The 14,647-nt window shown below is 39.6% G+C and overlaps 1 long non-coding RNA gene across 1 annotated transcript; it reads right to left on the minus strand.

The window, feature by feature from the left end:
• Window positions 1–417: 417 nt before the first annotated feature.
• On the minus strand, window positions 418–10,868 carry LOC124255979. Its single transcript, XR_006892801.1, has 3 exons — window positions 10,858–10,868; window positions 7,747–7,756; window positions 418–493 (listed from the first exon to the last, which is right to left on the minus strand). It is a non-coding gene; the product is annotated as an uncharacterized LOC124255979 (long non-coding RNA).
• Window positions 10,869–14,647: the final 3,779 nt, after the last annotated feature.

Here is a 14,647-nt window from a genome sequence, read left to right on the forward strand (position 1 = left end):
TTGTAACTAAACAATGCATTACTAAATCATTTTAACTTAACAGCACAGGTATATACCATTCTTAGTAATCAGCACAGTTATATAATAATGTAAGTTAACAGCACAGTGATACCTTGTTTAAAATAAGCACATTGATACATTGTTTAAAATTAGCACATTGATGATATATTTTAACTTTAGAAAAGAGAGATAAGTTGTTATAACTTAACAGCCCCGTGATAAAACATCTTAAGTTAAGAACACTGTGACACGACATTCCGAGAATGTTGGGGATTTGTGAGGGTTCTGATGACATTCCATGTACCGAAAGGTGATCTTGTCTGACCCTCATGACATTTTGATATGCAAGAACTGATAACTGGATGTAGTTTTTCAAGTTGTTGCCAGCAGAATATACTCTCATTAGGTATTTCTTTATCTTCATTTTTTTAACTTTAAGTTTTACATATGAAATGTGTGTTCTTTAAACCTCTTAAAAGCGTGTCCTAAACATCTACTAAGCATCTACTGTGTATTTAGCACACAAACGATGCTGCCAGATTCGTTCACCGTTATCAAGCTACACATTGTCCAAAGGACCCGTGAAGATCCGGGGTAGAATAGGTCTTCAGCAACCCATGTGCTTGCCATAAAAGGCGACTATGCTTGTCGTAAGAGGCAACTAACGGGATCGGGTGGTCAGTTTCGCTGACCTGGTTGACACATGTCATCGGTTCCCAATTGCGCAGATCGATGCTCATGCTGTTGATCACTAGATTGTCTGGTCCAGACTCGATTATTTACAGACCGCCGCCATATAGCTGGAATATTGCTGAGTGCGGCGTAAAACTAAACTCACTCACTCACTCACGTATACTAATGTCTTGTAACCGGCGTAATAATCTAAATCGAAACTCGTTCCATGCAATAAACAAGAAGTGTTATCTATCAACTGGTATTCTTCATTAATGTCTTGACTGACCGGTGCTTAAGAACAGACCTGCTGCAACAGTTTGCTGAATAATAGCAGGTCTTTTTCCTTGCTGGAATGTCTGTTCCCTTCACCTGTTCTGACAATTTCGAACGCCTATGTCCAATGTTTGGAATATGGTGCACAGGGTAAACGATCGAAATTCAGCCCACTCCATCTCAAGGAGGGCGACACACTATTTACCAGTTACTGTGGAATAGCAAATAAACTTTAGCACAGCATTCGTCCTCATCACATCAAAAACTAAAAGAACAAGAAAACAGGAAAAATATTTTTTGATTTGGATAATGGTGAGGATTATGACAATGTCTTGTGAATAACGAATTGCGTGCTTTTGAATTTTAGTGCTGACATGTTCTGTTTTTGAATAACAGTTGTACAGACGAAAGAAGTTTACCATGACATAAACTTTGGTCCTGTCCGTGATAATACGTAAAAGACTGAAACAAACAAAAGGTTCCAGTCTGAACAACAATCTAGAAACATTTTCTGAAAGCAGAATTAAATAGTGTTACGACTGCATAACTACAGTGAAGCGCTAGCCTGGCAGATATCTTGAGATTTTACGTGCGCTTCAAATTGACATAAAGCCTACGTGTACTCACTGTTTACACTAAACAAAAAATATGCTAGCACTAGAAATAAATGTAATATGCTATTTATGATACTAATTTACTCTGAACAGAGCTCAAACATACTGTAATATAATTTTGTAATATAATCGAGTCTGGACCAGACAATCCAGTGATCAACAGTATGAGCATCGATCTGACATGTGTCAACGAAGTCAGCGAGCCTGACCACCCGATTCCGTTAGTCGCCTCTAACGACAAGCCCAGTCGCCTTTTGTGGCAAGCAAGGGTTGCTGAAGACCTATTCTATCCCGGATCTTCACGGGTCCTGCGCGGTAATGATAAACAAACCTAATGGAAACTGACATGTAAAACCTATTATAGAAACAACATCTAGGTCATGTTATAACTCATATGCATCATATACATACACTTTGGTGGCCTATTTGCACTGTTAGTGGGATGGAATCCCGGTCCTGTTGCAAGTTTGACATTGCGGCCTGTTTCCATGCGTTTTTAACTAAGGGAGGTAACACTGAGACTCTGTTAGTGAATTGCGAACTCAAAAACAAACTAAACGAAACACCACAACAGTGTAATGAATTTTATATATGCTTTTAACATTAACTCATTTGGACTTAAAATGCGTATTATGTCAGACATGATGCCGTCACTATATGGCTGGAAAAATGCCGATGTGGCGTAAAACCCAACTCAACTCATGAGCTGCATACCACATAAGGGCAGGCTCATGATACTGCTACAGGTGCTGATGATATTCACTATCAGTTACCGAAACATTTACCTTATTCCTCTTCAGAAACACTTTTAAATATACTATCCAAAAAAAGAAACGCATAGTAGTTTTGTACCTATAAATTACCAATTGTGTTCAAACAATCGTCAAAATATGTAACAAAAGTGATTTTAGACAATTATACAAGTAAAAAATCGACTTTAACTGAAAATGTTGATTTTGATGAAAATTCTAACAAGGCTTTAAGAGGCATCACCACAACGCAACAGAAATCACCTTCCAGTTGAAATTGTGCAGCAAAGAGCATGCACTGTTTGGCTGTAAAAATTCAGATTACTTTCGGAAATCGGCATTCGTTTTGAAGGAGTTTCAAGGTCAAGTCACTTCGCCACGTCTTGATGCTGCGACACTGAATATGGCCAATGAAAGAATGCACACTGGAGATTACCAATCTTCTGTTGCCAGGCATCTGAATGTTAGTCTGAGCACGGCTTGCAGCACGTTACAACCAAACAGGGATAACAAATGACCCTCCCCGTACTGGCAGACCTCGAGTCACCACTGTAGCCCAAGATCGGTACATCCGGGTACTACATTTGCGTGATCGTACTGCCACGGGTGACAGCACAGCAACCTGGACTTCGAAGGATATCCGGTCAAACTGTACGGAACAGGTTGAGGCAGATTGGACAGCCAGCCAGGAGATCCGACGTCGAGCCCGTGCTACGTCGTCGCCATGGCGCTCAACGTCTCCGTTATCTAAAGTTATCCACTTTGTTGTATAGACATGTCCTTCTTCTAAACTGATTAAAAAATGTATGTACTAAAGTCTATTTGTGGACGAGTTATACATGTTTGAAAATACAACATTTTCGCAACAGATTTCTGGGTTATACGTTTCCTTTTATGAAAAGTATATATTTGATCAGATTTGAGCAACAACTTATTTCCCTTCATCGTGGTGAAATGCTTTCGCAATCCCAGTTCCGACACCTGTCCGTGATCATTCCGATGCTCCAAATTACAGGCCTATATTTGCTTAGTAGTTGTGTTTGTAAGACCATGGAAAGAACGATTGGTCAATAACCAATTAATATGGTACTTCATAAATTCACTGTGGGTTGAGAAACAATAGAAGTTGCATAGACCATTTAATCAGATTGGAAACGTTTGTTAAGGATGCTATCATCACTAAACACACGCTTTGTCCATATTTTTCGATTTAGAAAAAAATTGTATGATACAACCTGGAAATATGGAATCTTAACAGAGCTTCATGAAATGGTGCTTAGAGGTCGCTTGCCGTATTTCATATCTCAGTCTTTAACAGATCGGCCGTTTCAGGTACGTGTGGTTTCCACCAAGTCTGATTTTTATGATCAAGACAAAGGTGTGTCACAAGGTAGCATATTATCAGTAGCGTTATTCAGTATAAAGATAAACAGCCTATCTAATGTTTTAAATGAATCCGTTGAATCATTCTTTGGAGATGATTTTAATGTGTCATGTCGAGGTAACAATATGCGGACGACTGAAAAACAGTTTCAGCTGTGTCTTAATACAATTAATGACAGGCCAGTACAAAATGGTTTCATGCTTTCAAAAGGTAATTCATTTCTGTCGGAAGTATACACAACACAGGCACACAAAATTTCATCCATCAGGCACTCGTATTAAAGTTGAAAAGGAAGTTATTTTAACAAAATTATATTTGACCAGCAGATACCTTACCTTCTTAGCACTTGTCTTGGAATTTCTCCCATTGAGAGTCTTCACGTTGAGGCTAATGAGTCATCTCTAAAACAACGCCGTATATAATTAAACCTTTCATTTCATATTCAAAATGGGTAGTACAATGTAGGTAACCTGGGAGGATACCATAATGGCAAGGTCTGACACGACGCATCCGCTCATTTCAACTGTGGTGAATCACGCAGGGTGAATGTGAAAACACCTTTCTGTCATATGCCAAACCACCAACACGTGGTGTGCAAAAGTTGTTGGTGATAGGAAAAAAAACATGTTATCAATCATTCTAAAAAATAGCACGACAATGTGTGATACTCGATTCTGATTGGCTGAGAGCTCATCAAAACCGTACTTAATTGACAGTTTAAGGACCGCTAATTAAAGTGACCGATTGACCGCGCATGAATACAATAAACTCGTTGACCTTTTTGTTTGTAAACAAACATGTCTGACATCGGAGACTTCCACCTCGGCAGCATCTTTGATGTTTTTGAACTGACAAGCGAATGGTTCGACGAATAATTTCTGGAGCCTAACGCAAATGAAGAAAATTCTACAGGTAGCGATAATTCGTTTCACATTTCCTAAATTGAAAAGTCAGCTGGCGTCAACTCGAACGCTAGGTGTATGTCTATTCGTATAAATAGGAAAGAAAAAAATGGACAGAAAATATTCCTCAATTTATCTCTTGTTTTGTACGAAATGTTTCCTTGCATAACAATAAATTATTACGAAATTTAACGGCAGTTTAATTTATTCATAAGTAAATATTTCACTCAAATTTACCATTTTACTGTTTTAGATATCAAAAATGAACCTGCTACCAAGCGTTTCAAAACAGTGACCGACAATGATCTGGAACGTATTGTTTTGGATTCGAGGAGCAAAACCACCCTTCAAACAACTGCGTGGGGAGTAAAAATCTTGAAACATAAGAGCAAAGACTATCCTTTTAAATCAACAAAATTATCAAGATTTGGCCTAACATATCCTATGATAAACGAGGGTGATGTAAATCATCTTGAACATGTTAAATAAAGTTGTTACTTACCTTTTAACAAAATGATATTAAAACATTGAAGCGCACATAAATTATATTTTTTAATTAAAATATATTTCCAGAGTGGCTACAATTTCACGAACTCTCTCCCGAGTTTGAGACACTTCCAGTTGATGAAATGAACGCTCTGCTGAAGCGATTCTACGCTGAAGTCCGAACTTCCGACGGGAATTATTATGCCAAGTCATCGTATGTGGGAATCCGAGCAGCGATCCACAGACACCTTAGACAGCCACCATTTAACATGAACATTAACATTCTTCAAGACAAAGAATTTCACTCGGCCAACGCCGTTTTTGCAGCAATGTTACAAAAAGTAAAGCAGTTTGGTCTTGATAATCCAGCACATCACAATGCCATTTCAGATGGTGATTTAGCTACCCTGTAGACCTTCAAAACAAAGTGTGGTTTGATTTGACCCTAGGGTTTGGACGAAGGGGCTGTGAGAACCAGAGGGAGTTGTCTGTTCATTCCTTTGTTGTCGAAACAGACGATGTTGGCTGTGAATTCATATTCATGGCACATAGCGAATCCACGAAAAATCATCCTGGGGGCGTCGGAGATTCCGAGTACACAAAGCCACGTATATACGCGACAGGAACTCCCCTCTGTCCTGTTGTATCCTTTCGAAAGTACATGTCCAAGTTAAATCCAGAAAGTGATGCCCTCTTTCAGCTGCCTCGTAAGAATGTGTGTGAGAATGATGACGTTTGGTACACAAGTAAGCCCCTCGGTCACAACACACTGAAAACGATGATGAAACGGATCTCGGCCAGTTGCGAGTTGAGTCGGGTCTACACATATCACTGTGTTAGACCCACCACCGTTACACTGCCTTTACATGCTTGGGTGGAAGCAAGGGAAATAGTTAAGATAACTGGGCACAAAAACTGCCAGAGTCTGTCCTCATATAACACTGATTCGTCAGCAGCGCATAGGCGCCATACTTCAAACTGGGTCTAGCGGACATGACATCAACAACACACGTCCTAACCTATCCGCTTCCGTCCCCGCCGTAATGCCCAGTCCTTCAACTTCCACTTCCACTGTGCAGGTTTCCCACATAAAAGCTGGTATGTCGGGTCTTATCCAGACTGGGAATAGTAGCGTCGTTATTAACAATGACTTCCATGAATAAAGTTAGCGGTGAGTAAACTTTGCGAATTCATAACTTGAATGGTGCGGGTCGATTGTGATACAGAAGGGGAGGTGAATAATTCACTTAAGAAAATCAAATAACTGTAGTTGCTCACAGTATAAACTGTATATTTTGTTATCTATTTATGCTACTTGTTACATACTGGTTACATACTTGTTACATACTGGAACCATACTGGTTCCTGAAATAAAGCAAATTGTGTTGTTGAAAATGTCTTATTTTGTTCATTACACAACCTGTCCCTCAACAGGACGATTCCAAGCAATTTCCAGGAAAAAGGCCACTTCACGCCTTCTGTTCTTGCGCTCCAAAGAGTGCGGTTTTAAAATGCTTATCTGTCGTGCTAGAATGAAGATAAAGATACTTTGTTTTCAATTTTGCGGTCCTTTATCGTTGATTTAAGACCGCTAACGCGTTCGGTTTTTAAATTACATTTAGCGGTCTTAAATCAACGATAAAGGAACGCAAAATTGAAAACAGAGTAGCTTTACCTTCTAATTGAGAGATAAATAATAATCATGTCACGCCTTACAAATGTTGAATGTAAAGGGGCAATCTACATGCTCCAGGCTGGCAAGTACGAAATCTGATCGTGCCAGGTCAGGACGGTCACGTGTGACGGTGACGTTACATGCCGAGGGCAATAAAAGTCGGCTAAGTCACTACTACTTCCGCGCTGCCCATCTTCGTGCCCGACGTCCTGATGTTCGGGCGATTCTGGCACAGGTAATGAACGTCTACGATTGGCACAGTTGCATCTGCGCTGGAATATCCGTGAAGGTCCGGGTTAGAATATTGATCTTCAGTAACTCATGCGTGTCGTAAGAGGCGACTAAAGGGATTGGGTGGTTAGGCTCGCCAATATTAGCAAACCCGACTCCATTGTCAGTGTACACATTGAATAAACACAGGGGATCCTTCCAAGATAAGTTAGTGTGCCCTTCCTACAAAACTATATACCTATACGATGATTGTTTCGAACACATCTCAAGACTCTGCCAATTCAAGAATTGCCCAAATCATCAACAAAGTTCCAGACCTCGAGCGTGCGGCCACCCACGTCTTGAAGAAACCTCGGCAAATGGAAACTCTACATATTTAAATTATACCGTTACAGATCTGTAGTGGATAGTCTTTAGACTTTTCTACTTCGACCAGGCTTTTACGAACTTGACATGTATATGACGGACGTATAAGGAGAAGTTAAGACAGTATAGAAGTAATAGAGATACCGGGTATCTTTTAAACCTACCCTCAATCCTTTCAGACCATCAGGAAGAATATTGTAAAGTTTCAAGCCGTGACATGAATCCGATTACTGATAGAAGACAAAAGACAAATCGGAACGATATTATATTCCCTTTCATCTCTCCCTTACTGTAACGTTAATGGCCTAAGTGAAACAATGTCCATATAAATGCAAAAAACAACAACACACACACACACACACACACACACACACAAACTTACAACAACAACAAAACAGATGCTATAAAAAGACTACACAGCGTGCAAGTTGGATATTGAATGTTAAAACAGTTGTCTAAAATGAGAGAAAATCAGAAACATCGGTATGGTCTTGAAAAACCCAAAAGCATGTTTCAATCCATAATTACAGTATCCTGGCACGTTATACAAAGCGCTAAGTCTCTGAAAACAGGACATTTTGATAGAAATAGATCACTCTGGTGCTATTGCTAGTCCCGGTGAGCTTGGAGATTCAGAACCAGTGGGAGTCCATACTGGCTTCATTTTGGACTAATGCATTGCAGAAAGTGTATGGCGGAAGGTTTGGAGCAAGAGAGAGACCACTGGCATGTCTAAGGTCCCAGCGATACACAGCGAATGTGGCTCGTACAGGGAGGGGAGCGTACTTTAAACACCCTGAATTCTTTTTGATATTAGTAGTCGTATTTTGGAAAAATAGATAATATAGATCTGTGCAAGCAAAATATATCCTTCATCCTTCACGCTATGCTGATCACAGCTGGTGACTTCATAATGTCTTTTGGAACAATGAACTTGACGACAGCCGGTTTGGTAGTGTTCATCTAGGCGAAGTCTGTCAATAATTTAGTGCTGATTTTGTGTTGTTGACGTTCATCGGCCGATGAATATAGTGATTCTCGTGAGACAATTCCACGATGTCAGTTCATACACTCTCTACTCTTGACTGAAAACGTAGTCATGCGACATACTGAAATCGGAAAATGAACGACTGTTGGCGTGATATTTATCCATCCAGGCGAGGTCACCCACTACTGTCAATATGCATATACGATTTCAAGGTTTTACGTGCAAAACCTGTTGCTAATGCATCCAGCTTGTCTACCAAGATCTATACCAATTTCTGTGCGTGTATTGAATAGCTGATAGTGACCATATGTAACTTGAAAATTCCCTCAGTGAGGTTCGACTTCTACAGAGGCCAGTTGATATTGTCGACATATTTTCTATCCCAGATATGAATCCAAATACTGGAGTATGCTGCATGATACATCCTCCAAACGCTTTTGTATGCTACTACTATTGGCTATTTGAGTTTGAAATGTCACAAACTGAGATCATCCTATCTACTGTCAATTACTAGTACTAACAATTGAAAGGAAAGCCGTCTTTGATCCAAACGCCCATGTGTTCGGGGAATTAAGATGTTTACACTAGAGTCGGATTAAATACTAGTATAGTATTTCCCAAAGTTGTGAGTGTAGTCATTAGTGAGTATAGTCATTCTGGTCAACCATTTCCTGATTTGCCTCCTCGCATTAATAAATGCACGTATTTTCGTTTTGAGGTTTGCACTCGCATTAATTAATACACGCATTAGTTTGTTGATTTACAGTAGGTATTGTCAAAATGGGGGTATATTTAGGCGGGTAACTGAAATTTGAGAAAGCTTTGTATTAGATCATGCCAGGGTTCGCAATAAAAAAAAGAGGTTATAGCAAGAATGGGCATGTTTACACTTTCCACAATGTAGAACTCATGTATCTAATTCCTGCTTGCAAGCAATAAATGGTCGGACATTTGACTAACCCTTTCCTGGCTGAGATTTTAGACCTGCACCTGAAATTATCAGTAGACGATAATGATATTATTATCTGTTGGCTTCCAAGCCATGTTGGCATACCAGAAAACAGTAGAGCTGATGCTCCAGCAAAGGCTACTCTTGAACAAACAGTAACACTCGCCAAGATTACTTATACTTATTGCAAGCATGTTATGTGTTAAAGGCAATACATTCATCAAAGTTGGCAGTAGTATTGGGATAAACAATCTACGGACAGGTTAAATGTTAATAAACCAATCATAAGTGGTAATATCATCACTGCTGACTATCGAAGACATGATGTTATTTAGAGACTATGTCGTATAGAAATTCCACATTTTATTCATTCTTTTCTTTTAAAGGGAGATGATGCTCCTATGTCTATTCCTTGTCATAAAACACATACTTTTAGATTTTGTAGATACTGCGTTCATACGTGAAACATATTTTAATGTCTCTAATTATTTATAAGAGATTTTTACACAAATTTCTAGCCAAAATATTGTAACACATTTAAAGGAAATGAAGTATATGGCAAACCTAACCCTGATCATACGAGATTTAAAGGATATTAAACTCCATGTCCTACATTCACAGCAAATATGTTTGTTGCACATGCCAGACAATGGCCAGATTTACACTCTTATGAAAAATAATTTTTTGAGATACTGTTCCTTCGTGGATGAATCAGAGTACGAAAATTGCTATATATGGTTTGAGAATATCACCCGCATTTCAGGAAAACAAACTATTTCCTTGTGGTACTAAAAGTGTAATGAAACCTAAACTTGAGTGAGTTAGTGAGTTAAGAATATGTCACATCGGTAATATTTCGGTCGTATCGTGAATAAATCATGTTATAGTTTTATAATAATTTAAAGTAAATTTTAAACACCTGTCAACATAGCACAGTGAAACAACTAGACCATCACAGATATAAATTAAATACTAGTAATTAAAACTAAAATATATCAACTATAGAAGACGATACAACATAACACCGGGCTGTAGATCGCCAACAACTTAAGATAGATGACAATACTAGGAACCATGGGGACGTACAGTACTTTGGCTACCTGCATGGGCCCTAGCTGGATTTACACCATCCCTTCACCCGCTGGCGGTTGTAGGGAAAGTTTAGCCAAAATTAAAACCACTTACGTCCCCTCTCAGGACAATAATTTTACAGTACTTTAACCCCCTTTGAGGATACAGTCCTGAACAATCTCAATTGATAATCTAAACTGCCAATTATAAAACATTTATCTATTTACAAAACGTATCAAAATTTATGTAAAATTCTATTTCTTTGAAAAAGCAATTATTGAATGATAATTAACATGATAAAAAAGATCCCTGACTGTTTTTAAATATTTGTCCCTTGAGATGGAAAAATCAATACAGACCAGCAGGTCATGCTTGACCGTGATTCTTTCATGACAAGGGATGCAAAACGGAGGATCTTCGCCGGTTAACACAGTCTTCAGTGTATCCATACTCCTCACAAAACATTATGCAGCAAGTATTTTCAGTGTCATAACTTTATCAATCTCGACAGCGATTTTTGCCGACATGTTACTGAAAGGTAAATATTTAAAGAATACATAACCTTAAGTGACTGTCAAATTGATTTATCTGATAACATTGACAGCATCACCAAAACACAACCACCCTCGGAAACGACATGCAAAATGTTTGGCATGAATGTGCTCTTCACACATGCACGCTGATCGGTGTAAACCTACCTGTAATCATTCCTCTGGTGCAAAAAAATCGGGTGCTAACTTCATTTTTATGGATGATAATGCCCATCCATTGATGATAATGCCCGTCCATGGATGATAATGCTTGAGAAAGAGTTTAAGGATGTTGTTTAAATCAACAACATCACGCATTTGGACTGGTCTGCAAGGTCACCTGATCTTCATCCCACTGAACATGCTTGGGACATTTTTTGGTAGTCGTGTTTACGGTCTCCATGATCTACCCCAGACTTGAGCAGGCGTTACAGAGAGAACGGCAGAACAGTCCACAACAGCAACCTAATTAAAGGCTCATTTGGTCAATTCAAAGACGTATAGGAGCTTGCATTTGTGCTCATGGTGGTCATATGCGTTACTGAACACTGCTTCACTGTCCAAAACTGACTTGGACCTTAATGTTAACATCTTGCTCCATCAATGCAGAACATTTTGCCCGACTGTTTGACGGGTACATGCTTTTGACGTGTAAGTCTATTATTGCTCTATACCATCTTATTTCATTTTGTTAATCTTTTGTATATATGTTTCGCCTTTCTATTGCATCATTCCATGATTTTCAATTTCAATAAATGGAAATGTAATGAGATTAAATATTTGTGTTGCTTAACTTTTTAACACTGAATTATATTTCTGCAATAGATCACAGATATCCGATCTAATAACAGCTTTATAATCAGTACATGGGATAAGAAGTGGCGTCACAGATTTGTTGAATGCTGCCTTAGCAGCAAAATCGGCCATTGTGCTACCAGAAATTCCAACATGGCAATTGTATTTCGATTAAAAGTGGATGTTTACAAAAGAGATTTTTTTTAAAGCCTGAAGGGAAGAAAGATAGTCTGAAAAGATTATTTATTGTTTGTATCTAGGGTGTTTATTAATATATTTTAAGGCTGACAATATGGCGTTTGCTTCAGCTGTGAGCTGTGATCTGGTAATCGAGAAGATATTGTTCTGGATCCAGTGAGTGGCACAAGCAACCGCGCCACCATCCTTGGACCCATCTGTAAATAAGGACTTGTATGTATTATAGTTACTTTTTAATATATTAAATTCTTGTTTATATTGTAATTTATTAGTTTCTGATTTTAATAACTTTGTCAGTGTGGATAATCTTTTGGCCTCACTAACTGCTAGATTTTCGAAGTAGCTCTCTTAGCGCTAAGATAGTCGTAAGTTAATGTTAATCTATGGCACTTACGACTATCTTAGCGCTAGGGAGAGCTTCGAAAATCTAGGCCCTGTCTCATATTGAGGAAAAATGCCATTCAACATACTTCACGAAACGATAAAATCCATACACTCAATAATTAAACGAAACATACAGTTTTGTGCTACAGTTTGCTACAGTTTGGTGCTACTTTTGGCTCCGTTGCGCTTCCAAAGTCACTGCTGAGGCTCCCCCTGACGACACAACTAAATTGCACTTTAGTGATTCTGCTCACTGAACAAGCGAGTTCCTCCATACAAGTCGATACTCTACCACTGCACCGTAACTAGCTGTCGACAACACAAACCCGTCAAAAGCTTGTCGGTGCAGCTGGACTAGCATCAACATGTGGGCTGTAAGGTAAGCTACTGCTATACAGGTGATGCGCAGTTGTACCTTTGCTTCAGACCTAACGTTCACACATCAATAACATGCACTTCTATAATGATATCATCATGCATAGAAGATATAAGGCTCTGGATGTCGACTAACAGACTAAAGTAAAACGATGACGAGACAACTCGTTATAATTTGCTCTAGACAATTGCTCTCTGGAATATTAGCCTCCACTTTACAAATCGGAGAGTGAACTGTCAATTCAAGTGACCGAACACGGAGTTTTGTAGTTATCTTCCATTCTGCTCTGAGGACTGAGGGTCATATAGATATTGTATGCATGACGGCATATTATTACGTGCGTAACATTAGTCAGATCCGACCCGACATTTGTAAAGAAGCAATAAAAACACTCATCCATGCTTTCTTCACATCTCGCCTGTATTACTGCAATTTATTGCTTTAAGAATTAAACAAACAAGGCTGATATTGCGTGTGGACAGTTTTAATGGACAAAGTATGTTGTCATGTGTAACAATATGCCAATAACATTCGACCATTTATAACTCAGACCGCATGTCAAAATAAAAGAATCTGTTTAAAACATGAAAATAAGAAAAAGCTAAAACAAATCCATGGTTCATCGTTATGCAGTCACAGTCTGGCACTTTCGTCTAATGCTCCCAAATACGTACCCCATTCAGAGCATTGTCGAGTTCCCGAGGACGTGTCGGAAGACCTGGTCTGTCAACATGTGCTCAGTTGACGATCAGGTCCAGTGATTGCACTGGGACAATGTTCTCCAGCTATTAGAAGGCATTAACCGCATTGAGGAGGTAGTGCGTTATCGTCCTTGGTATTCGGTCTGATAGCACCTGCAGACGATCGCTCGTGCACATCAAGAATGTCATCCCTGTATTGCAGTCATGTCGTCGTGCTCCACTTAAGGATATGGAGGACGGTTTATTCAGTGCTACTGAAATATGATTGAACCCTCTCCACAGCGGTCATGTTCTGCTGCGTTGGAGCTATGAAGTCTTTGTCTGTGTCAAACACTATCTGTAAAGGGTAGACAGCATACAGATAAATCCACATGTCCAACTTTTCCGAGGGCCATTTCTGAGTGTGATAGCAAACTCACTGATAACGTCTTGCTGCTATGAGAATTCTATTTCTGAACGCTGGAGGGGCGGTGGGGTAGCCTACTGGTTAAAGCGTTCGCTCGTCACGCCGAAGACCCGGGTTCGATTCCCCACATGGGCACAATGTGTAAAGCCCATTTCTTGTGTCCCAGTCCCAATTGCTGGAATACTGCTAAAAGCGGCGTAAAACCATACTCACACACTCACTCACTCTTAACGCTGGAACGTTGTCGACCACCTGCATATCGCCGGGTAAATCATCAAAGCGTCTCGTACAGACTCCAAGGCATACTGTTCATTCTTTTGCTGACACCAAAGGCGTTTACAACGTGACTTTCTTTAGACCCAGCTTCAAGCATGCCAAGACATCTGACGAATTCTTCATTATCAAAGCACCGGTTTTCAAACACCTCGTACACATTCTGCCCCTGACTGTGTGCCTCTACCCGCTCAGCACAGGATGAGGTTCAGTGGGGATTACACAGGCCAGTCATTCCGGTATATTGCAATCTTTATTTGGGGACCGTTTCTTTTAGTCCTCAAGACATAATCCTTAGAAAACGTCTACGTGTGTACTTTTATCCAAATTGCTGTTATTTAAATCGTAAAACATATAATTTGAGTGTTCATCTATACCTGTTTCATTTCCCTCCAGTCTGTCCGCTTTCCTCACATGTATTGGAGTGATCTATGGGTATGGCGGGTACAGGGACCGCATACCCAATGGCCACAACCTGACCCACCCTTGTGTGAAGGGGAGATGTGGCAGGGGATTGGGCACGTGAAACCCGCGGGTGGAGGCGACAGAAATCAGTTCGGTGTAGATTTTGCAAATCAAGGCAGAAAGGTGAGAAAATACTAACGTTTTCTTTGCTAGATA

Source organism: Haliotis rubra, unplaced genomic scaffold, assembly GCF_003918875.1.
Source record: "Haliotis rubra isolate DU_JTF1 unplaced genomic scaffold, ASM391887v1 Scf614, whole genome shotgun sequence".
Taxonomy (NCBI): Eukaryota; Metazoa; Mollusca; class Gastropoda; order Lepetellida; family Haliotidae; genus Haliotis; species Haliotis rubra.